General features: G+C 46.2%; 3 pseudogenes; 2 read left to right on the top strand and 1 right to left on the bottom strand.

Moving 5' to 3' along the window:
• The window catches only part of LOC142860493 (NACHT, LRR and PYD domains-containing protein 1a-like), a 59,607-nt pseudogene extending 48,689 nt beyond the window's left edge, over positions 1-10,918 (bottom strand).
• A 3,359-nt stretch (positions 10,919-14,277) lies between these two features.
• On the top strand, positions 14,278-20,495 carry LOC142860492 (CD2-associated protein-like; annotated as a pseudogene).
• Positions 16,373-20,084, top strand: LOC142860491 (importin subunit beta-1 pseudogene; annotated as a pseudogene).
• Positions 20,496-22,271: the final 1,776 nt, after the last annotated feature.

Below are 22,271 nucleotides of genomic sequence, written 5' to 3'. Positions count from 1 at the left end.
TACATGGACTGACCTAGGCTCTCTGCATATATGTGACAGTGTGTAGCTTTGTCTTCCTTGGGGACTCCTAAAGGTAGGAGCAGGGGCTGTCTTTGAGTTTTGTTTGCTGGCTTTTGGAACCCTACTCACCATACTGGGTTTCCTTGCCCAGCCTTAATACAAGGGGAGGTGCTTAGAGTTATCATTTTGTTGACCTTCCCTGTCACCTGTATACCCTGTCCCTTTAAGAGACAAGCTCTGCCATCCCCAATCCCCCTACTTCCCACAGAGGCGAGTTGATCTCATGCCTTCCCTCCATTTTCTCTCTCTGTCTGTCCCTCTTCTGAAGAGGTAATTACTGCCTCCCCCTCCCTTCTTCCCTCCTCCCTATCTCTTTCTTTCTCTCTCTTTCTCTCTCTCTTCCTCCCTCTATTCTCCATAATCCCCTTATCCATTAAAAAAAAAACCTCTATACCCAAGCTCTTTGCACGGCATATCTGTCTGTCTCTCACTGGGTCTCCCACCTACCAGGGTCGGGCCTCTGTAAATCCTTCATTGGTGCTGTGAACATGGCAGGCTATCCCTTGTAGCTGAGGACTGCTAGGGATCCTATAATCCTCTACCCTTTAATAGTGTCGCCTTTTCAACTTAAAATCACTGCAATTCTACACCCAACATCAAATGGTAGGTTCCTCCCACACATCCGGCCATGCCTCCATGAGTGTGCAATCCCTTGGTAGTAGTTCCTACCACATAAAAATGGCCCAGTACTGGTCAACTGCTTGCCTTTCAGGCTTAAGGCCCCTCACTCAGACTCCCGACTCCATGTGATGATGTAGCGGTATGGTTTGTGCCCACCCATTTTCATGGCCTCTGGACTTTGAGAGTGATGACCCAAAGCCAGTTTGAGCTGGGATCCATGCTGAACCTCTGGGATGCTGGAGTTCTGTCTCTGGATCTTCTTGCCTTACTCATGGAGTGTGTGCCTCCCCTCCTCAGATATCAAACTACATAGCTGCCTATCATCAGCTTACATTCTACCAGCGATTGTTAGTTGGAAATATAGCCTACTTTTTCTATCTGCCTTTCATCCCAGGCACATAATCACTCTGTCGCACCACCACCAGTGCCGTGCTGTCTCCCGCACAGTGCTGGAGGAATCTGTCTCTCTTCTGCTCATGGAGCCCTATTTCTGCCACCGCTGCACTGAAGGCATAAGGTCCAAGCGATGCGAAAATCCTGGACCTGGACCTTCTATCAGCCCACTGGGAAGTTGGGAAAACTCCTATGATCCTGATGAGGTTCACTTTAATATTCCCATGACCAGGGGCTAACAAACCCCGGTGAAACACACAGAGGAGGGGCAACCTGGGTATATTCGGCTAGTGCTTGCCAGCCTCAGCTAGTCATTTGTTTTTGCAAGCTGAAAATAATAGAAAAAATAGTTATGAGTGTAAACAGATAAAATCAGGAGAGGAATACTACAAACAGCATGGTGCACAGTTGGAGCACAGCATGGCCATTTGTTGTTCTGTTGTCTGTTCATCTTTGAGACTGTGTCAGCAGAGCTGTACAGGTGTGACAGAGACCCACAGAGCCTACAGTGTCAGTCATCATGTCCCTTACTCAGTTTCCCTCCTTTCCTCTTGATACGTCACAAAGCATGCCATGTGGATTGAGCATTTGCTATGAAGCTGTTGTTAGATATTATGTTATTTTCTCAGATGAGACACCCCATTGGTACTTAGAATCAATGAAAAGTACCTCTATCTTCAATTGGTCTTTGCTCTGCTGTTGATAATATCTAATATAGAACCCCCTTGCCCATCACCCTGCCTGCCAGGATCCTCTAATCCATGGGCTGTTCAGTTACAGCAACTCTTTAGTCCTCGTGGCTTCACACTTGCTATTGTCATTCCTAAGGTTGCTGCACTGCATGGATGTTACTGCGTTTGTATGTGTCTATAGATGCCTCAAGTCCTCCCTGTTTTCCTTCTTCCCTTTCTTTATGTTTCGAATGGGAAGTGGTGGGACTGATTAAGTCAGTTGGTGCTCTTTAAGCCTGGACCACATTTTAAGGCCCTGGAATGTACAAGTTTACTGCAAGTGGCCAGTAGAAGGAACATCATTCTTCCTCTTCTTCTTCTTCTTCTTCTTCTTCTTCTTCTTCTTCTTCTTCTTCTTCTTCTTCTTCTTCTTCTTCTTCTTCTTCTTCTTCTTCTTCTTCCTCTTCTCTCCTCCTCCTCCTCCTCCCACTCCTCCTCCTCCTCTTCTTCTTCTTCGGTTTTTCGAGACAGGGTTTCTCTGTGTAGCTTTGGAGCTTGTCCTGAATCTAGCTCTTGTAGACCAGGCTGGCCTCAAACTCATAGAGATTCGTCTGCCTCTGCCTCCTGAGTTCTGGGATTAAAGCAGTGGAGAAGGGGAGGATTGGGGAGATCTTGGGGAGTGGGATGGTTGAGATGGAGGAAGGGCTGGTATGGGAGCAGGGAAGAAGATATCTTGATTAAGGGAGCTATTTTAGGGTTAGCAAGAGACTTGGCTCTAGAGGGGATCCCAGGTGTCCAAGGGGATGTCCCAGCTAGGTACTTGGGCAGTAGAGGAGAGGGTGCCTGAACTGGTCTTTTCCCATAGTCACAGTGATGAATGTCTTGAATATCACCATAGAACTTTCATCCGGCGATGGACAGAGATAGAGACAGAGACCCACATTGGAGCACTGTACTGAGCTCCCAAGGTCTAGTTGAAGAGCAGAAAGAGGGAGAAAATGAGCAAGGAAGTCAGAACCGCGAGGGGTTTGTCCACCCACTTAGATGGTGTGACTGATCTAATTGGAGCTCACCAAGGCCAGCTGGATTGGGACTGAAGGAGCATGTGATCAAACTGGACTCTCTGAGTGTAGCTGACAATGGGGGCTGACCGAGAAGCCGATGATAATGGCACTGAGATTTGATTCTACTGCATGTACTGGCTTTTTGGGACCCTAGTCTATTTGGATGCACACCTTCCTAGGCCTGGATGGAGTCGGGAGGGCCTTGGACTTCCCACAGGGCAGGGTACCCTGCCCTCTCTTAGGACTGGATGGGGAGGGGGAATAGAGGAGTGGGAAGGAAATGGGAGGAGGTGGAAATTTTGAATGGTATTATTTATAAAGTAATAAAAATAATCTGCTTTCAAAAAAAAAGAAATAAAAATCTTTAAAACATGAAAAAACCACTCTTGGGAATATACCCAAGAGAGGCCTTATCATACAACAAAAGTATATGCTCTACTATGTTCATAGCAGCATTGTTTGTAATAGCCAGAACCTGGAAACAACCTAGATGCCCCTCAATGGAAGAATGGATGAAGAAAGTATGGAATATATACATACTAGAGTACTACTCAGCAGTAAAAAAAACAATGACTTCTTGAATTTTGCATGCAAATGGATGGAAATAGAAAACACTATCCTGAGTGAGGTAAGCCAGACCCAAAAAGAGGAACATGGGATGTACTCACTCATATTTGGTTTCTAGCCATAAACAAAGGACATTGAGCCTATAATTAGTGATCCTAGAGAAACTAAATAAGGAGAACCCAAAGAAAAACATATAGGCATCCTCATGAATATTAACCTTCATCAGGCGATGAAAGGAGACAGAGACAGAGACCCACATTGGAGCACCGGACAGAAATCTCAAGGTCTAAATCAGGAGCAGAAAGAGAGAGAGCACGAGCAAGGAACTCAGGACCGCGAGGGGTGCACCCACACACTGAGACAATGGGGATGTTCTATCGGAAACACCAAGGCCAGCTGGCCTGGATCTGAAAAAGCCTGGGATAAAACCGGACTTGCTGAACATAACGGACAATGAGGACTACTGAGAACTCAAGAACAATGGCAATGGGTTTTTGATCCTACTGCACGTACTGGCTTTGTGGGAGCCTAGGCAGTTTGGATGCTCACCTTACTAGACCTGGATGGAGGTGGGTGGTCCTTGGACTTCCCACAGGGCAGGGAACCCTGATTGCTGTTTGGGCTGACGAGGGAAGGGGATTGATTAGGGGAGGGGTAGGGAAATGGGGGGTGGCGGCGGGGAAGAGACAGAAATCTTTAATAAATAAATAAATTAAAAAAAAACAAAAATACCCCAAAACAAACAAACAAAAAAACAAAACAAAAAAATGAAAAAAGGAGTGCACCCCCACCACCTGAATTGGAATGCTTTTCTTTGAGTGTAGCTCAAATTTCAAAGGTGGCATCTCCTAGCATTGAGGTCAGGCCCTTGGCACTCAGAGCCTGTACTTCCCTGACTTTGGTGTGACTGTCCTCATTGCTCTGACGTCAGAGAGAGGGAGAGAAGGGTGTTAAGTGACAGTGAAGAATGAATGCAGTTCTTCCACTGTGAGTGTCCACTTCTCTAAGCCTTGGTCTTCTTCCTGCCAAGGAGAGACAATAGCAGTCTCTCTCTCTCTCTCTCTCTCTCTCTCTCTCTCTCTCTCTCTCTCTCTCAAAAGTGTTTGTGCGATTCAAGTGCAAGCGAGATGCAAGTGAAACTCTGGGCACAGGGTCTGACATAAGTGGGGTGCTCGGCAAACCCTTGATGACCCCTTTGGCCCTTGGGAACGTGAGTGATGAGGGATCCTGTGATAATGGATTCTCCCTGCTCAATATGCCAGCTGTGTTCTTGTGTTGGAGAAGACACTGTCCCTAGTTCCAAGGGCCTCCTGGGAGCAGTGCTGAGCCCAACAGTGAGAGACTCCAGGGACAGAATGTCTAGGCTGTCCTCTAAAGTTCTCCAGGTTCTGGGTGCGATGCTGGCATGTGGCCCCAGGGGACTGAGTCTTTGTTCATGTCTTTTTGTCACCTTAAGAAGCTCATGCCGGTGAGCCCCTCTTGAGTCAAGTCTCTTGCCAACCCTAAGATGGCTCCCTTACTTAGGATGTATATTTCTCTGCTCCCGTATCCACCCTTCCTTTATCCCAACCATCCCATTCCCCCAAGCTCCCCCCATTCTCCCCTTTTCACGTTTCTCACCCCATTTCCCCTTAGCCCCATGCCACCTCACCCCCAAGTTCCCAGTTTTTGCCCGGCAATCTTGTCTACTTCCCATATTCAGGCGGATGACTATATGTTTTTCTTTGGGTTCACCTTCTTATTTAGCTTCTCTAGGACCACAAATTATATGCTCAATGTCCTTTATTTATGTCTAGAAACCAAGGGAGATGTCCCCAGCTAGTACCTTGGGCAACTGAGGAGAGGGAACCTGAAATGACCCTATCCTATAGCCCCATACTGATGAATATCTTGCATATCACCTTAGAACCTTCATCTGGTGATGGATCAAGATAGAGACAGAGACCTACATTGGAACACTGGACTGAGCTCCTAAGGTCCAAATGAGGAGCAGAAGGAGGGAGAACATGAGCAAGGAAGTCAGGACCATGAGGGGTGCACCCACCCACTGTGACAGTGGAACGGATCTATTGGGAGCTCACCAAGGCCAGCTGGACTGGGACTGAATAAGCATGGGATGAAACCGGACTCTCTGAACATGGCGGACAATGAAGGCTGATGAGAAGCCAAGGACAAGGGCACTAGGTTTTGATCCTAATGCATGAACTGGCTTTGTGGGAGCCTAGCCTGTTTGGATGCTCACCTTCCTGGACCTGGATAGAAGGGGGAAGACCTTGGACTTCCTGCAGGGCAGGGAAGCTGGACTGCTCTTCAGTCTCGAGAGGGAGGGGGAATGGAGTGGGGGGAGGGAGAGAAGAGTGGGGAAAGGGGGAGGGGAGTGGGGGGAGATGTGTGGGAGGAGGGGGAGGGAAATGGGAAATAGGGAGGAGGCAGAAATTTTTTCGACAACTAAAAAAACAAACAAACAAAACAAACAAACAAAAAAAGAAGCTCATGCCGCCTGAGCAGTGAGTTTAGACTTTCTGCTGGAGGCCATTTCTTTCTAGGAGCTTTCTAACTGTTGTTCTAAGGGTTGGATGGAGGTTCTCCAGCCCGTTACCCCCTCTGATGTTGAATGACTCTTGGTCTGGAAACTTGTGGTCTGAGGGTGTGGCTGGAAAAGCTTGCTGAAAGTGTGAAAAGGGCTCTTTGAGTGAGAAGAGACTGGGAGGAAACAGCTAGTTCCTCAGCGTCCACTGTGCTTCAGACAAGTACCCTTTCAACTCTTACAACGATCCTGCCAGATGGTGTGGCGACCAGTATTGTCATTAACACAGGATCTAGATGCTCCTAGCAGAAATGTCCCTGGGAACACTTGTGGGGACAGGTTAGGTAATCTGAGGTAGGAAGGTCCACCTTAGTTGTAGGCAGCACCATCCCAAGGGCTGGAGTCCTGCACTGAATACAAAGGAAAAGTGAGCTGAGACCAGCATTCATCTCTCTTTCCTGACTAAATACAACGTGAGCAGAGCTTCCATTCTTTTGTGCTCTGACTTTTCTGCTCTGATGGACGGTGAGCCAAGCAAACCATGTCTTCTCCAAATTGCTTCTGTCACAATGACACAACAAGTAACTAGCACCCTGGGTTAGTAACTTTGTCACGATGATGATGTTAACAAGTAACTAGCACCCTGGGTTAGTAACTTTGTCACTATGACGTTAAAAAGTAGCTAGCACCCTGGGGTTAGTAACTTTGTCACTATGACGTTAAAAAGTAGCTAGCACCCTGGGGTTAGTAACTTTGTCAAGATGACACACAACAAGTAACTAGCACCCTGGGTTAGTAACTTTTTCACAGTGACATACCAAGTAACTAGCACCCTGCAGTTAGTAACTTTAATAGAATTTTGCTATGGAGCTCAGGTTAGTCCCGAACCCAGGCTTCTTCAGCTTTGGTGAGAAGAATGGACTTTGAAGGGAGAGACAAGAGTTCGGTGTGGGCAGGAATTTCACAGAGCGGGAGCAGGATGAAGAGGATGAAGTCATTTCTCAGGTCTCACTATTCTAGGTTTCAGCCCTGTGTCTGCCTCTATGTGCCATGAGCCTGGACAAGTTAACTTCCATCTCTAGACCTTGTGCTCTGGAGAGAGGTGGCTACGTTGATGCTTGAGAAGAGGAAGAGGCAAGGGTGTGATCTGGATAAGTGAAAATGAAATAAGGAAGTCAGTAGAGGACACTGGCTGAAGCTGAGACAGGAAGTTATCCTCTTCTCAGGGCTCAGCTAGAGAGAAGAGACCATGAAACTTCAGGACGTAGACCCCTGGGATCCTCAGTTCCCACTCATAATTTCCACTGAACTCTGGGTATCAGCTGGGCTAGACACACTGTTAACCTCATGGGTTCCAGTTTCCTCTGTGCCAGCTTCAGTGCTACTTCAGCACTCCTGTACCCAGAAGGATCATTGGTAGCCTGTGACGCCTAGAACTCCGCTATTGCTCCTCTGACTTTCCATTTAAGTCTCTTATCTCAGGTCCCCATAGGACTGGAGGCTCACCTGTGAAGAAACATCATCTATGTGGTCTTGAAGTTCCATCCACAGCCTCACTTACCTTTGCTTCTGAATCCAGGGTCCTCAGATTCCCATTCACCAGTTTTCTTTTTTGAGATCTGAAAGTGTCTCCTCCAAGTCTTTCGGCTCAGGCACAATCGTTTCCTGGCATTCATCCGTTCACTGGTTGGAGCTGTGGTTGTGGAGGAAGAAACAGTGGTTGTGTGTTAACAGAGAGTCAGAGGCAGGAGCCAGGCAAGTAAGGCTGGGGTCTTTCCTGCTTACCCTCACATGCTTCTCTATAGTTGTATGAGGAGAAAGACACTGTCACAAGTGTTGCTGGGAAATGGTCCTGCTCTGTCATCATGAAGTTCACCTGTCCTGGTTCTACACTAGTCCTCTGTGTGAGTCTCTATTCCTCTCTGAGCCCCAGCTCCCTCATGTGGGGCTCTGAGTTTCTGTTCCACGGGGTTGTAAACTGTATATATATTACTGGACATTTATTGAATATTAGATTGTTTAATATTCATTGTCGTTGTTACTTTACTCCCACAGCCCAAGGAGAGAGCTGTTTAGCTCCCCATTTCCCAGATGGAGACAAGAGGCTGCACTCAGACTCTGCCCAGTTCCAAGGCTTGGGTTTCTAACTTCAGTGTCACCAGGTACTCCTTTAGGAAGATGACTAGAACCCCATGCTGACACCTCTCATAGTCCTTCTGAAAACCATCCTTTCCCCACTACAGCTTCTGAGTGCTTCTCCCCAGGGGCTCTGAGTACCACAGGAGCCTGAGAATATGCCAGTGTAGGAGTGTGTGGGTTAGCATTCTTTCACTACCTTTGTCAAGGTTCCAACCTCTCCTGGGGCCTGTGAACTCTTTTGACAGGAGGTTAGCCTGCCCATGGAAGCCTGTCAGGAGGGCTCAGTGGTGATTAAGGGGTCACAGCAGTGGTGGGTTGTAGTTCTTGGTGTACTTACTTAGCATCGAGTCCTTCTCGGCATGGTCTTCGATCTCTTGCAGCTCCAGTTCCATCTGTTTCATTTTGTAGAGTAGTAGACTGTCATACTGATTCTCCTTTGAGTAACTCGCCTTCTTGGACTGAGCTGTTCCCATGGTGATAGAGCCCTCAGATGATGCCTGGCTATACAGCTAAATCCCACACAGCTTCACATCTTCCTTCTATTGTAATTCCAAGCAGGAGGCCAGTGAATTCTTGTCTCTGCCACCCATTTCTGCTGTGGGAAAGGGCGTTTGATCAGAACTGATGGAGGAACCCTGAAAATAAGAGCAGAGCAGCCTCTACAGGGACAGATTGTCCTCTGATCAGAACAACCGAAGGACTCAGGTCTTTCCTGGGGATGGAGCCTGTGTGTCCAGGTGCAGGGGCTTGGTCTTTATAGGGCAGAAAAGGGAACGCTGGGAAGTGAAGTTTACAGTGGATGTGTTCTCTATAGTTTCATGAATGATGCCAGTGGATGTTCTTTTTACTGCTTTGGCTTTCCTGTCAGGCAAGTGTGCTGTTATGCTGAGCCTGGGGTTTCTCAGTTTGTCTAAGTTTTCTTCTTTTAGGTCATTAAGGTCATTTATCTGACCCTGAGGAGGTGTACTCTCTTATTGGCTGCTTTCTGTGGGAGGGAGATGATGGAGATAATAGCAGGCTTTGTCCTTGGATTTAAGGGGGTTTAAGTTGTGGGGTGGCTTCATGTAGCAGGAAAACAATTGTAAATTGATCTGCTGCAGTGGATCATGTGATTGCTGTCATTCACTCCTGGAGAAACCTGTGAAAACAGTTAATAGACAGGGCTACAGTGAGTAAGTTAATAGACAGGGGACTCAGTAAGCTCCTAGCCAGGGTAGCCATTGTCCTAATATGGACCTATGGTGGCAGTGATTTGATCCAGAAACTTGTGTGAAACTTTTAAAGGGCAGAGAAAATGGAAGGATAAGGATGAGGAAGAATGGAGAGATCAGGGGAGGAGCTGGAGTGGGAGAGAACAAAAGCCCATCTTCAGGAAGATGACTGTCACTGAATCTTTATTTGGTCCTTAATTAAGTCTTGGGGCCCTGTCAACTAGCTTGGGTTTGTTGGTGCAGAAGCAGCGCTTTCTCTGGAGGAAGGCACAGTTTCCATCACTAGCAGCAGACAGGTCTCTAACTTTGAAGAACCACAGTAGAAAGACTTGGCCCAGGACTAGCCATGGAAAGTGATAGAGAGGCAGGAGTGGGAAGGTGGACATCTGGAGACTGGAGGGTGGGGAAATGTGGGGATGGGAAAACAAGAGGATGGAAGGATGCAGGGCATGGAGCATGACAACTGGGAGGATTAGAGGATGCTAATCAAGGGTGAAGGGTTAGGGATGGATGAAAGGAGTGTTATGATTACAAGAGCTGAGAGGATAGAGAGACAGGGATGGAAGATGCAGGACACTCACTGCTCTGTATTCCTCAGATTCTTCCTTTTCTAGTGTCCCATGCTAAGGCCATTACTGTGACAGAGGATGAGGTGGGGAGATTCTGCACAGAGGGGGATTCAAGATCTCAGTCTGAGTTCAGGCTAGGCCTCATGAAGGAATCTTTAGAAGTCTTCTGTCCCTGGGAAAAACAAGGGAGAACAATCCAGAGGCAACTAAGCAGGAAGGATAAATTACCCAGAGAAAACCAAAGAGCCACATGGGCAAGTGTATGGGGTTAGAGTGACCCAAGACTTTCCCAGAGGCCCTGAAAAAGAAAAAAGGGAAGTTTAAGTCTGTGTCCTTGTCCTGGAATGGACATAGCAAGACCAGTCTGACACTGGAGTCAGTGCCTTGGAAGAATTGAAGATGTAGCTTCTGGGGGCCTGACTCTTCCCCCTGGGCTGTGGTTATCAGTCCTAAGGCAGCTGTGTCTGAGGGATCCTGTGTTCTCTTTGCATATTGTCTGACTTAGCTCTCTGCTGACCTTGACTGACCCACCCATACCTCAAATAATATAAATGGTGCCGTACTAACTAGTAAGCTAGGTTGGCCTAATTTCTCAGTGTAGGCAAGCCCTGCTGGGCCCAGCGACTGCTTTTGTCTTCTTTACTTCTCATCCTCAGGCTTCCCACTATAACACCTCCCCACTCAGGACCTTTATTCCTGCAGGTTCACGACAGACAGGAGAGAGGAGGGTGCAGGATAGGCTATGACAGGAATAGGTACATGAAGCACACAGGGAAATCCAGCGACCTCCCACCCACCAAAGCTGGCCTGCAGACTCTCCAAGTAGTGGCTCAAGCCTCCGTCCTTCCTATAAGGAAGAAGTCCCCATGTCTGCCACAGTATGCCTTAGTGCCATCAGACCAGCAGTTATCTTCCCACAACTCAAATGGTTTTGTGGACTCTGTTGGTCCCACTACTCACCCTGCTCCTCCACTGGGCCCACTGATGCGTGAATCTCTGGCCAAACTATCTTCTTCAAAAGTGAAAGAGATTCTGGAAGCCAGGAAGTCCCCCAGGAAGCCAGGCATCAGAGCCTGCGCAGATGGCCTTCCTCTGAACCCTGTGAGTGGAGGTTGAACATTGTTCAGCTCATTTCCTGTTGTGAAGTCTCTGCAGAAGCATCAAGTTTGAGAGTTTCTTCCTGGCCTGCAGAGGCCTCGCCTCCTGAGTAAAGAGCCTCACTTCCCTCATCTACTGAAGCGGGGACTCCCCGGGTTTGCCAACAGGCCCCAGTTCAGCAAAAGCTCCTGATCTCCCAGATTTGTGCTCTGGATCTCTGTACTTCCCCTCCTCCCTGCAGCCTGCCCAGTTCACAAGCTCTTCATTTCAGGAAGTTGCTGGCAGGCCCCAAACCCTGGGCTTTTTTCACTCCTGGCCTCTCCTAAATCTCAAATCTGGTATTTGGTTCCTACTAACATCCATGTGTTTCCTTCAGGTTTATGGTGTGTGTACATGTTCATGTACATGAGAAATCACATGTGTGTGCATGTGTGTGAATTGAGAGCTTATGAATATGGTTAGTCTAGCTACTTAGACAGCTGGGGGACTTCCTGTTTCCTCCTCCTGAGCTCTGGGATCACAAGCCTGTAGCCACGCCCAGCAGGCATCTGTGAGGATGCTGTGGATCAGAGCACAGGTCCTCATGCTTGCATAGCAATAGCTTTACCCACTGAGCCATTGCTGCAGCCCTGACACTGGCTTGTAAAGACATCTGTAATCTGACCCTTCTCACTGTGTCCAAGGAGACTGCAGGTCCAGCCAGCATCCTGGGTGTGTGTGCCAGCTTCCTACCTCTTCCTGCTGATGCTTCATGGTCTATTCTCAGTCTTGAATCTAGAGTCACATATCTAATATGTAAATTAGTTTAAGTTACCTCTTAGTCAGACTTTCTTATCATTCTACAAAATACTGGTTTCTTCAGTGACTCATGAGGCTCTACATGACATAATCCATCCTACCTTACCCTTTTCTGACAGTAGATACACTTTCATACTCCTCACTCACCTTGCTGTGATGTGGGAGTCCCCTCTTTGTGCTGTGATTCCCATTAATGAATAAAGAAACTGCCTTGGCCTGCTGATAGGGCAGAACTTAGGTAGGTGGGGAAGACAGAACTGAATTCTGGGAGGAAGAAAGCAGAGTCAGAGAGACGTCATGCATTTGCCAGAGACAGACACTGGGAATTTTACCAGGTAAGCCACTGCCACATGGCAATATATAGATGAATAGAAATAGATTAGAATAAGAGTTAGCCAATAAGAAGCTAGAGCTAATGGGCCAAGCAGTGTTTTACTTAATACAATTTCTGTGTAGTTATTTTGGGGCTTAGCTAGCCGGATGAACAAGTGGCCTGGCTCTCCTTGCAACACTGCTGTGTGTTACCTGCTTGACCTTCATATTCTTTGAACACACTAGGAACTTGTTCTCCTTTGCACTGGCTTCATCATTCCTTCGGGATGACTTTCTATTAGGTAGAAGACTGCTACCCCCTTTCAGAAACAGCACTGCCCTTTCAGAATTTACCCTCCTTTATTTTTCTGCTTAATACTTGTTATCACACACCACCACAAACTTGATCTGTTTCTGTCACTTCTACCTACAAAGAGAATGGAAACTCTTGGAAGACAGGGCAAAGTATGTTTGTTGATTGTTATATCCCACGGGCTCAAGTCAGTGCCTGACCCACAATAACAGCATGGAGGTGCTCACAGTCTCTGAGAAATGGTTATTTCTTTAATATTAATGTTTATTTATTTGTGTTTGTGTGTGGTGTGTGCATTTGTGTGGTGTATGTGTATGCATGTATATATGTGGTGTGTGATTGTGGTGTATGCGTGTGTGTATCTGTGTGTGGCATGTGTTGTCTGAATGTTATGAGTTTGATGTGTTCTTGTGGTGTGTGTGTGTGTGTGTATGTTTGGTGTGTGTGTGGTATGTGTGCACATGCCATGGAGTACATGTGCAAGATATAGGCCAGCTCTTAGGATTCAGGTCCCTCTTTCTACCATGTGTAACTGTGTAAGGACATCAGGCTTCAAGGCAGGTGCCTGTTTAAATGTAAAGTATTGGCTCAGACTCCCAAGACCAAGTTCTTAGACCATGTTCTCAGCACAAAGGAGATTTTTTTTGCCCCAGATGAACAGAGGCCAGGGACAGGAGGCAAAGACAGGAGCTAGAGAAAGAGGGAGAAGAGGGTAACAAAGGAAAGGGGAAGGGATATCTGTCCTGGAAGACAAAGAACTGTCTCCGGATAGAAAGGTGGCAAGGTAGGAAAATGGTGGTTTATAAAGGTTCAAGGGGAAACCCTGAGATAGGATGAGGTGTTTAATTTTAATTGGACATGTTAATTAGGTGAGTCAAAGGGGGCTTTTGATTGTTGGGTTTTAATATTTTACTAGTTGGCTCTTGGTAGTCAGCCTCGAGAGGAGGGATTGGCACAATAAGGAAATGAACTTTGGGCGGTAGCTGCGGGAATATAAAGTAACGGTTTTTACCAAGGCAGAGAGAACTGGGGAGAAGGGCAAGGCCTGCCAGACCCACTAGCTGGAGTGGGTTAGTGCTCCTTCACCGGCTGTGTGCTTCTCTTCTGAGAAAACATGGCTGATACAGGAGGGCCATGCCCACTGTGAGTGATGCCATCCCAGTGCAGGTGGCCCTGGGCCATTTAAGAAAGCAGGTTGAGCAAGCCTAGAGAGCAAGCCAGTAAGCAGCCCTCCTCCAGGGCCTCTGCTGCAGTCTTCTGGCTCTTGGTTCCTGCCCTGTCTCCTCAGGAAAGGCAGTAAACTGTCACTGTAGAGTGAAATCAACCTTTTCCTCCCCAGGCTGCTTGTGGTCAGTCATGGTGTTTAGCACGGTAATGGAAACCAAACAATGACACATCCTCTGTCTTAACAAGTTTCCCTCCAAGATGGAGATTTCGGTTCAGATAAAGTTACTATAAACCAGTGCCTTCCCCTGCTGAGCCTTCTAGCTGGGGTCCAGAGAGATTTGTTTTGCTCTTTCTTATTCTTAATTTGTGTGTGTGTGTGTGTGTGTGTGTGTGTGTGTGTGTATGTGATGCTGTGGTGGTTTGAGTAAGAATGGCCTCCACAGGGGCATATATTTGAATGATTGGTTTCCATTTGGTGGAACTGTATGGGAAGGATTAAAAGGCCTTTTTGGAGGAGGTGTGTCAAGGGGGTGGCCTGTAGGGCTTCAAAACCCCACACCATTCCCAGTTAGCTCTCTGTGGGTGTTCCGTTTTTCATGGGTCATTTGAAGAAAAAGGCTCACTTCAAAATGTAATTTAGGCTCAGCAAAAGTAGCAGGAGGCGTCAGTCTTGATGGACTGACCAATCTTGGCTTTGCAAAAGTCTCCTTTATTGCCGAGGCTGGGCGTAGAAGAGGCAGAGAGCGCTAGCTGGCACATGGAGCCTCCTCCCCTTTGTGCCTGAATGGGTGCACAGAAGACGCCCCGCGAGGGGTCGCACTCTCCCCGCCAGAGCCGCAGCATGGTTGACTATGTGGTGGAGTATGACTTTGACGCTGTACATGATGATGAATTAAGTATTCGAGTTGGGGAAATCATCAGAAATGTGAGAAAACTACAGGAATAGGATGGCTGGAAGGAGACTAAATGGGAGAAGAGGGATATTCCCTGATTGTTGGGGAAGCTCAACCAATCACATTCTGTCTTGGGGGTGTGTTCCCCTATGGCCAAAGAATACAGATAAATCTTGAAGGTGCGCTCCCCACTTCCTCTTTGTTTTCCTGCGCTCGGCTGGAACCCTGGTTTTGTAAGTTCCCCTTATTCCCTTTATTATTAAAGCTGAATATTTTATATTAAAGCTAGTCTGGTTAATACTAATTGCTGGTCGTTTTACGCCCCTTCACCTGATAATTTTGTTAAGGAAATTAAGCGAGAGACGGAACCCAAGGATAACAATTTGTCCATCGAGTCTTGTACAGCGAATCAGCACTTACGGACTTCCAGCTGGAGGAATTCAGCCACATCCACAAATCAAAACCCTTAAGAAGACACAAAAGCGTCAGTGTAAAGTTTTTGACTACCTTCCATAAAATGAGGACGAACTGGTGCTGAGAGTGAGGGTATCATTGATACTAATGAAGAGGTGGAGGAAGGCTGGTGGAGCAGAACCCTGAACAATAAGTTGGGACTTTCCCCCTCGAACTTTGTGAAAGAGTTAGCCGCTCACAGATGATGGTGAAACTCACGAAGCTCAGGATGAATAGGAAATAGCTTTGACTGCCCTACCTCACCATTACTGCCTCCAGGAAATGGGAGGGATTCTGGATCAATTACACAGCCAAAGAAAGTTTTCCAAGGAGTTGGGTTTAGAGATATTTTTAAAGAAGGCTCTGTGAAACTTAGGACAAGAGCATCCAGTAGTGAAACAGAAGAGAAAAACAAAACAAAACAAAACGAAACAAAACAAAACAAAAAACCAGAAAAGCCCTTAATTCTGCAGTCACTGGGGTCCAGAAATTAGAATGTGGAGGTGACAAACCAGACACTGGTGGCAAGAGTAAAGCTAAGGAATATTGTAGAACATTATTTGCTTATGAAGGAACCAATGAAGATGAACTTACTTTTAAAGAAGGGGAGATAATCCATTTGATAAATAAGGACACTGGAGAAGCAGGCTGGTGGAAGGGTGAAATAATGGCAAAGAAGGAGTGTTTCCAGACAATTTCACTGTTCTGACAAGTGAACTAGATAAAGACTTTCCAAAACCAAAGAAATCACCTCCTTCTGCAAAGGGTCCAGCTCCAAAGCCTGACCTGTTAGCTGCAGAGAAGAAAGCTTTCCCTTTAAAGTCTGAAGAAAAAGATGAAAAATCACTGGAATATAAAACCTTCTAGGCCAGCTACTCCTCAAGTTCCACCTAAAAAGCCCACCCTACCTACCAAAGCCAATAATTTATTAAGATCTCCTGGAACCCAAAAGCGACCAGACAAACTAGTTCCTCTTCCACCTCCAGCAGCCAAAATTAAGGGAGAACTTTCTACAATTTCTTCAAAGATTGAAACGGAGACAGTATCAAAACCAAAGTTAGATCCTGAACAATTGCCAGTCAGGCCAAAATCAGTAGACTTTGATGCCTTGTTAGCCAGATACTTCAAAGAACAGACACTGTGCATTTTGATGACATAGCTTCCTCAGAGAACTTGTTACATCTCAGTACAAATAGACCCAAGATGCCTGGAAGAAGGTTGTCTGGATGCTTCAATGGTGGACATTCTCCAACTCAAAGACCAGAAAAAATGTTGTAGTTACCAAAAGAAGAAGATGGTGATAACCTAAAGCCGGTGGAGCTTAAAAGGGATACACGCTACTCTTCAGAGCCATCTCTTTCAACACCTGCAAGTGCTTCTAAAGTAAATGCAACTGCTCCCTCCCAGCGATCCGCCTCTCACTTACTGCCGCCCTTCCTCTTTTCTCCCTCTGCCGCCTGAGCACCAGCGGCGCTCTGAGCTGCCCCCAGGGTCCCTCCCCCGCTGCCAAAGGAGCAGCTGCTGCCGCCTAGCACCTTAGGAGGGCGGAAGGAAGAAGAGTGGGGAGGAAGGGGAGACAGAGCGCCTGCCCAGAGGCAGCCGGTGAATGGGCTTGTGGTGACCCCCGCCCCCCACCCCACCCTCCCTTCCCACCCGACCCCCAACCCCCATCCCCAGTTGGAGCCGCCGCCTGAGAGGCCGGGCTGTCGTCTTTGGAGGAGTCCCCGCCGCCGTCACCTCCGCCGTGGAGCTGATCACCATTCTCGAGAAGACCGTATCTCCGGATCGGCTGGAGCTGGAAGCTGCGCAGAAGTTCCTGGAGCGTGCGGCCTTAGAGAACCTGCCCACGTCCCTCGTGGAACTGTCCAGAGTGCTGGCAAATCCAGGAAACAGTCAAGTTGCCAGAGTTGCAGCTGGACTACAAATCAAGAACTCTTTGACGTCGAAAGATCCAGATATCAAGGCACAGTACCAGCAGAGGTGGCTTGCTATTGATGCTAATGCTCGTCGGGAAGTCAAGAACTATGTTTTACAGACTTTGGGCACAGAAACTTACCGGCCTAGTTCTGCTTCGCAATGTGTAGCTGGTATTGCTTGTGCAGAGATCCCAGTAAACCAATGGCCAGAACTCATTCCTCAGCTGGTAGCCAATGTCACAAACCCCAACAGCACAGAGCACATGAAGGAGTCCACATTGGAAGCTATTGGTTACATCTGCCAAGACATAGACCCAGAGCAGCTACAAGATAAATCCAATGAGATTCTGACTGCCATAATACAAGGGATGAGAAAAGAGGAGCCTAGTAACAATGTGAAGTTAGCAGCTACTAATGCACTCCTGAACTCCCTGGAGTTCATCAAAGCAAACTTTGACAAAGAGTCCGAACGGCACTTTATCATGCAAGTGGTCTGTGAAGCCACACAGTGTCCAGATACAAGGGTACGAGTGGCTGCTTTACAGAATCTAGTGAAGATAATGTCATTGTATTACCAGTACATGGAGACATATATGGGTCCCGCCCTTTTTGCAATCACAATTGAAGCAATGAAAAGTGACATTGATGAGGTGGCCCTACAAGGAATAGAATTTTGGTCCAACGTCTGTGATGAGGAAATGGATTTGGCCATTGAGGCTTCAGAGGCAGCAGAACAAGGACCCCCCCCCCCCCCCCCCGAGCATACCAGCAAGTTTTATGCCAAGGGAGCACTACAGTACCTGGTTCCCATCCTCACACAGACACTAACTAAACAGGATGAAAACGATGACGACGATGACTGGAACCCTTGTAAAGCAGCTGGGGTGTGCCTCATGCTTCTGTCTACCTGCTGTGAAGATGACATTATGCCGCATGTCCTTCCCTTCATTAAAGAACACATCAAGAACCCTGACTGGTGATACTGGGATGCAGCAGTGATGGCTTTTGGCAGTATCTTGGAAGGACCAGAACCTAATCAGCTCAAACCATTAGTTATACAGGCTATGCCCACCCTAATAGAATTAATGAAAGACCCCAGTGTAGTTGTTCGAGACACAACAGCTTGGACTGTGGGCAGGATCTGTGAGCTGCTCCCTGAAGCTGCCATCAATGATGTCTACTTGGCTCCCCTGCTGCAATGTCTGATTGAAGGCCTCAGTGCTGAACCCAGAGTGGCTTCAAATGTGTGCTGGGCTTTTTCCAGTCTGGCTGAAGCTGCTTATGAAGCTGCAGATGTAGCCGATGATCAAGAAGAACCAGCTACCTATTGTTTGTCTTCTTCATTTGAGCTGATAGTTCAGAAGCTGTTGGAGACCACAGACAAGCCTGATGGACACCAGAACAACCTGAGAAGTTCTGCATATGAATCTCTAATGGAAATTGTAAAAAATAGTGCCAAGGATTGTTACCCTGCGGTGCAGAAGACCACCCTGGTCATTATGGAACGACTACAGCAGGTGCTTCAGATGGAGTCCCATATCCAGAGCACATCAGACAGAATTCAGTTCAATGACCTTCAGTCTCTACTGTGTGCAACTCTTCAGAATGTGCTCCGGAAAGTGCAACATCAAGACGCTTTGCAGATCTCTGATGTGGTCATGGCCTCCCTCTTAAGGATGTTCCAAAGCACAGCTGGGTCTGGGGGAGTGCAAGAAGATGCCCTGATGGCAGTTAGCACACTGGTGGAAGTGTTGGGTGGTGAATTCCTCAAGTACATGGAGGCCTTTAAACCATTCTTGGGTATTGGATTGAAAAATTATGCTGAGTACCAGGTGTGTTTGGCAGCTGTTGGCTTAGTGGGAGATTTGTGCCGAGCCCTGCAGTCCAATATCTTACCTTTCTGTGACGAGGTCATGCAGCTGCTCCTGGAGAACTTGGGGAATGAAAATGTCCACAGGTCCGTGAAGCCACAGATTCTGTCTGTGTTTGGTGATATTGCTCTTGCTATTGGTGGAGAGTTTAAAAAATACCTAGAGGTTGTGTTGAATACTCTGCAGCAGGCCTCCCAAGCTCAGGTGGACAAGTCAGACTTCGACATGGTGGATTATCTGAATGAACTAAGAGAAAGCTGCTTGGAAGCTTATACAGGAATTGTCCAAGGATTGAAGGGAGATCAGGAAAACGTACACCCGGATGTAATGCTGGTACAACCCAGAGTAGAATTTATTTTGTCTTTTATTGATCACATTGCTGGAGACGAGGATCATACAGATGGAGTCGTAGCGTGTGCTGCTGGACTGATAGGGGACTTATGTACAGCATTTGGGAAGGATGTACTGAAATTAGTAGAAGCTAGGCCAATGATCCATGAACTATTAACTGAAGGACGGAGATAGAAGACTAACAAAGCAAAGACCCTTGCTACGTGGGCAACAAAGGAACTGAAGAAGCTGAAGAACCAAGCTTGATCTGGTACCATTGGGATGATGACCTGAGACCCCCACTGGAAATCTCCAATCTTTTGAAAAAACCCGGAAGTGAGGAGTGTGCATGGATGCTGAATGTTTGGGAATGAGAGGATGAGTGAGTGAGGCTTGAAAACACCACACTGAAAATCCTGCCACAGCCGACAACAGCAGCGCTGTTAGTGAGCTAAGTCAGCACTGACTTTGTAGACAAACATAACATCAGCCATCTTGGAACAAAGAAACAATGGATTTACTTACTTATTAAAAACAAAAAAGCTGTCTCTTCCCAGGGGAGGCTAGAACTAGCTTTCCTGTCTTGGCAGTGCCGAATGGGATGACAGGTTTGGGAGAGGAGGACCTGGGTTCAGCTGTGGGGCTGTATTGTAAAAGGCAGCCTGGCCTTTGCTACTGAGGAGAAAGATGGAGCCCGGGTCTTGAGCCCACCTTCACTGTACCGTTGCACTTGGTACTGCACATGTGCCCGTTAGAAGGCGCGTGGGGGATTTCACAGTCTGAGAATGAGTGTGTGTGAGTGAGGCGGTATCCACATTCTCAACTTCACGTCATTGCAGTTTCTTCTCCCAGAAAACACAAGGGTTCGGTGTTGCATTTCATAAACTAACTGAAGTTCTGGCTACTGACGCAGCACAAGAGACATGCTTAAACAACAAATGAGGAAAGACGCTCTTTTTAGGTTTGGTTTGGTTTCATTTTTAATTATTCTAGGGAAAACACTGACGAATGGTCAGAGCTCCTGTCCTGATCTTTTCATCAAGGCGCCTTTCCTGATACTGTGGTTCAGCTGTGAATGTAGCTTGGGGGGGGGGAAGAAAACTCTGGAGTTAGAGGATATAGAAAAATAAAAGTACAGTTGTTACAAATAAAAAAAAAAATAAAGTAAATGCAACTGCTTCCCTAACTCCCTTAGAACTCAAAGCTAAAGCAGAGACAGGATGGGAAAAAAGTCCTTTGGATGAACTTAGAGCCCAGATTGCTGAATTACTGTGTATGGTAGATGTGCTGAAAAAGGATCATGGGAAAGAACTGGAAAAGCTACGCAAAGAATAGATAGAAGAGAAGGCCATGCGGAGTAATCTAGAGGTGGAAATTGCAAAGCTGAAGTTGTTCTGTCTTCTTGAGGTGGTGTGGACCCAGTGTTCTTAATGCTCCAGTGATTTAGGAGCAACACTGTGAACTTGACTGACTTGTTAAGACAGCAGATGTGGTGTTGTGATGAAGAATGAGAGGACACGAACTGTGATATCTACCAAAAAGTTAGGGAGTATGACAACTATATGTGTATATATATTTGCAAATATGAGAAATGAGGCCTTATTTCCTACTGTGCTGGGATAGCAACCATTTATGTTGTTTGCTTGAAAATACTACTGAATCTGTATAAAAAGGAATGAAAGTTCACAATAGTTTTTTTTATCGAAACTTGTATTATTTTTAAAGGGTTCTATACTATAAATATTGTACTATCTTTACAAATGAGCTGTAAGATAAACTATTCGAGATGGACGGGTTAGCTTTATAGTAACTAGAACCACTGCTTTCCTGTAACACATAAGGACATACACTTGCATAATGCACTACATGCACCACACACACACACACACACACACACACACACACACACACACACAGACACACACACACACACACACACACACACACACACACACACACACACACACACTTTTAGCTTCTTACCCAGGAGTACACTGTTGTGCCTTTGTACATTGGATGGTAAAATAGGAGTTCCTAATTACCAGGTTCCTCACCCATGCGTACTGCATCGTTAATGAAATAATAAAAGCAAATTAAACTTCTCGGGTGTTCTATAATGCTCACACTATAGGGTTCATTAAGGGAAGTTAGTTAAAATGTACTGGATTAATCTTTGGGAAAATACGAGCTTTGTTCTCATTCATGTGGCCTAAGGAATCTAAAAATGCCATGCTGATTCTTATTTGTGCCTAGACACTGCAGCACATGTTAAATCGTGTAAACCCCAGCCTTACGGCTGTGTTCTTGTGCCCATTCTACAGTTCTAAATATTACTCATTTCATGATCTTACAATTAGCTCTTTGTAGCCTTCCCTTAGTTTTCACTAATGATAACCTTAGGAAGCAAAGCCTCTAAACCCAGATCTTTTCAAAAATTCAGAACGAAATTTATTGGGAAAGCTATAATGTAAACTCAGGGTTTACAGACATAATTTCTCTACTAGAACACGCTAACTCCTAGAGATATTTTGGATTGTTACTTATGTAAATGTTAAAAGAGTGTTAGTATTTCACAAATAGTGACATTATGGATTATGAGAAGCAAATATAATCGACCATGTTGAAGATCATTTCAGAATAAATGCTTAGTCATTTTTCAGCGTCACATCTTAGATCAGCCACATTCAGGGTGGTATGGTTCAGACCAAACAAACATTTAAAACTTTGTATCTGTAGGGCAACATGTCTAAAATCAATGAGGAAATTGTATTATTTGTTAAAAATCAAGCTAGGTTTTAAGGTTTACTTTATTAAATTAAATGAATGTCAGATTGGAGGTATCATACTTCCTTTTTTTTTTTATTTTTTGAGACAGGGTTTCTCTGTAGCTTTGGTGCTTGTCCTGAAACTAGCTCTTGTAGACCAGGCTGGCCTCAAACTCACAGAGATCCGCCTGCCTCTGCCTCCCGAGTGCTGGGATTAAAGGACTGCGCCACCACCGCCCGGCTGGTATCATACTTCTTAAAAAATACTTTTTCTTTACATTTTAATCTTAAAATGGAAAAATCTTTTTAAATAAATTTTTTTTGTGTTGCTTCAAATAAAAGAGAACTGAAGTAGAAAATAGTAGAATTGCCAACACAAAATTACACTTGATTAACTTCTAGGGACAGCATTAACTGTACATCAAGTGTGCATCTTAGCTTTTTTGGTTGTTTGAAAAAGGGTTTTATATTGCTCAGGCTGGACTCAACGTTGTTACGTAGCAAAGATGATTTTAGATTTCTGATCCCCCTGC

This window comes from Microtus pennsylvanicus, chromosome 11 (assembly GCF_037038515.1).
Source record: "Microtus pennsylvanicus isolate mMicPen1 chromosome 11, mMicPen1.hap1, whole genome shotgun sequence".
NCBI classification, from domain to species: Eukaryota; Metazoa; Chordata; class Mammalia; order Rodentia; family Cricetidae; genus Microtus; species Microtus pennsylvanicus.
The sequence above is the reverse complement of the archived record's forward strand: the minus strand, read 5'-3'. Positions and strand labels throughout refer to the sequence as shown.